Genomic DNA, 3,420 nt, shown 5'->3' with positions numbered 1-3,420 from the left:
AACGTGCGAGACAGTCAGGGGAACATGTTTATTTCAGAATTTGTTTTCGTTAAATATTATCCTATATGCCCTAAAAGAGAAAACATTATGATAAAAGTGTTCGACGTGATTTCATTAATTTGGAAAGTAATAAATCTGAAAAGTGAGTTCTAGTAGCACTAATGATAAACACCTTCATGCAAACCCATTGTTTAATCGCACGTAATCACCTAATTTTAACGATGTAAAGCTATCTCGTTATTTTTTGTGGGCCGATAAAAAAATTAATCCAAATACAATATTGATATGAAATACTTATAAACAGTTTCCGTGTGTTAAAATTATACCAATCAGTATAGAATGTGATTCCGTGCGTTTTCATAAATTGCATGTTTTATTTTTTTGTTTAATAGTTCTCGACTGCTTACTATGTCCTACTAGTCAAATGCTAGTCGATCGCTAAGTGGTTAGCGACACGGTTTGACCACCTGGGTGTTTTATGTCCGAATCCATTTTATTCTAGAGATACATTTAATAAGAACTTTGCTGACCTTCGCGTGGTCCCTGGGTTATTTATGTTTTTCTAGAAAGTATTCACACAAGAAAACTAAATAGAAAACCGTTCTGATTCTTACGACATTAATTAAAGTTACTCGTTTGCTTTTAAATATTTGCGCAGTGAATCAAAATTCATTGTGTATAATGATTAAACAGAGGTTTCTGTTGTACATATAGATTGTGAACATGCATGAAATTATATATTATTATATATACATAATAATTATGTAAGTGAGCAGAACAAACCTCCCAAGATTTTAACTCGTAATAGCAGATTGTATATTTTAATGGTATTTAATAACCCTTATCTATACGTATAATTTATTAATAGCATTCTATTTATGTTTATGTTTATTTATTTACGTATGTGTGTATATATACCAATAAAATTTTCAAACGGATGCGCCGACTTAAAAAATTCTCTTTTTCCCTGAAAGATGGGAGTCCCTATGTTGTCTTTATCTATATATGGTTCGTAACGAACAGCGCCTAATCACACAAAAAGCCAGAAATAAGGGTTCTGGGGCCATTTCGTGCATTGCCGAAAAGTTACCTACCCAAAATCAACGGAATTTTGCACTTTCTATACACAGTCGCGGTAGTATCTTTCGGCATACTAATAGGACTTGTGGCGCAATGGATAACGCGTCTGAGTACGGATCAGAAGATTCCAGGTTTGAATCCTGGCAAGTTCGTAATAATTTGAACCTTCATTTTATCTAATGTTTACTAATTATCCTTACCCCTAGGGTATTTTTTTCTGTTATTTTTTTGTGCATATGGGAATTTCGTATACTCCAAGTTCACAAGGTAAGCGTTGATTGTAAGGCGATGGTGACTGTACTCTGGAGGGTATTCGATTTAGTGTTTGACTCATTGAAAAATAGTAGTCAATAGCCGAAAGATCTGGCCAATATGCAAGATTTTTACGATCTCGTATTCAAAATTTGTGAGCTTCTGCAAATCAATCTTGGAACATGCGACTGTGCATTTTCATTGATCAGAATTATATCACTACAATTTATTTGTGCATGCATCCTATTTTTGAAAACGAATTTGCATCTCAGCCGGTTGGCTGAAGTAAGTCACAGTAGCTATTCTCGGACGTTTTTCAAAATCTGTATTTCATTATACCTAATGTAGACAACAAGCGTGCATTTTTAGCGGAGGAAATCTTGGCTTTGTGAAGCGTTATTGTCTTAACTGTTTACGGTAGTCATAAATAATCCGTCCTTTGAACAATGCCTATTTGGTCAATAACGCAGTCAATGTTTAATATAGACATAACATCTAACACAATTGAAACCATCCAAGCTTTTGCAACTTATTAAGCTCATAAAGATACCATTTAAAATATTTCGCCATTTCGAATGTATTATAACCATTGTAAAATTGCAGCAATGCTCACAGCAAAGAGCGAATATATTTATGGGACAATTTGACGTGGATTTAGCTCTACAAGTGCTTACAATTGTTTGTTGTCAGGACTACACGGCTGTCATCTACGTACTTCACTTTCCAAGCTTTCATTTTAACTACGTAATTTCTGAAGCCAGCTTAGTACTGTCCGAATACTAGTGAATAGATCTGCCGATTACTTTAGGATATTGCCACAAGTGTTAATATCAGTATATGTAATCATATTTACAAGTTTAATCAGTGCAACATAAAACAACCGAAAATAGCATGTTCATCATTGAAGGTTTATTTTATCATTAGAAACACTCTACTTGAAAATGTTACACTTTATTTTTGAGAACACATCTATTATTATATTAGGTCGTGGTTAATTGAAATTAACGCCAACTATGTCATTTGTTATATCAAAGATTATTAAAATGAAAAGAATTTGGAGAAAGTTACCATTTGACATAAAGGTTCATATTATTTTTCTAAACTGTAACAGGAAAGGAATATTATGACTCAATTTCGTAGTCACAATTTTGAAAGGTGAGAAAGTAATTGGTATTCATTGCACCAAAGTTCCATCCCCATGAATCTGTTGGAAATGTATTGCTACAAGAGATTCAGCTTTAATTCGTGGTTTACAGCCCGTCAGCTTTTTTTCTTTTCTTTCTTGGTCCAAGGCAGAATATCATGTTGCCAGCCTAGAAGGAAATGAAAAAAAAAATAAATGAATGAAACTATCTCTGCGGGGAATTATCTTTTATACTGCATATCTGCAGGCATTGGATCTTCATTATTTTGCTGAAATTAAACACGCACTTTGTCAAAATCATTTTATATTCGCAAAAAAATAGAGAACTAGTCGAATAAATAGAAATGAAAAGAAATAATGACTTCATATCAAAGCACAGATAATAAAAGCAATACAATAAAACATTAATAGAAACCAAATTCCAAATTAAAAGAAGCACGTATTTGTTACAAAACAGTTCGAGCGATCGTCCCAGAACGAGTCGATAACAATTGGATCCTTTCAATAAGAACTTTTAGGGATACGCCCATTCAATTTACACGCGTAATGCTGGAGGGGATATTTCAGTAATTAATCCTAACAAAATGACAAAAATCTATTTCAGTCCATACCGAGACAGACTGATGAACAGAACTTCCGATAGATTTACGAAACGAATCTCTAATAGAAAAATCAACGCAACGCAAATAACCAACAGGAAATCTTCGAAATATTTCATGTAACACATGGGAGAAGTTACCGAAACATGAAATAAAGTAATTTTAATCTGTAAGACCGTAACAAGCATTGCTTAGACAGGAGAAAATAATAACAGCTGGATACAGAAGGAATAGCTTTCTGCAAAGTATACTTTCTACTTTTGCTGTTTTTTTTTAAAAACGTGGTTTGATTCATGTTGTGTTGCATAGTTAGAATCTGTATATAGATACGGTCTATATAAACGA

General features: G+C 33.2%; 1 non-coding gene across 1 annotated transcript; it reads left to right on the top strand.

The window, feature by feature from the left end:
* Positions 1-1,159: 1,159 nt before the first annotated feature.
* On the top strand, positions 1,160-1,232 carry Trnar-acg (transfer RNA arginine (anticodon ACG)). Its single transcript has one exon. It is a non-coding gene; the product is annotated as a tRNA-Arg (tRNA).
* Positions 1,233-3,420: the final 2,188 nt, after the last annotated feature.

Source organism: Euprymna scolopes, chromosome 13 (genome assembly GCF_053919585.1).
Source record: "Euprymna scolopes isolate OS-2025 chromosome 13, ASM5391958v1, whole genome shotgun sequence".
Lineage (NCBI taxonomy): Eukaryota > Metazoa > Mollusca > Cephalopoda > Sepiida > Sepiolidae > Euprymna > Euprymna scolopes.
This window is presented reverse-complemented; position numbering and strand designations above follow the sequence as displayed.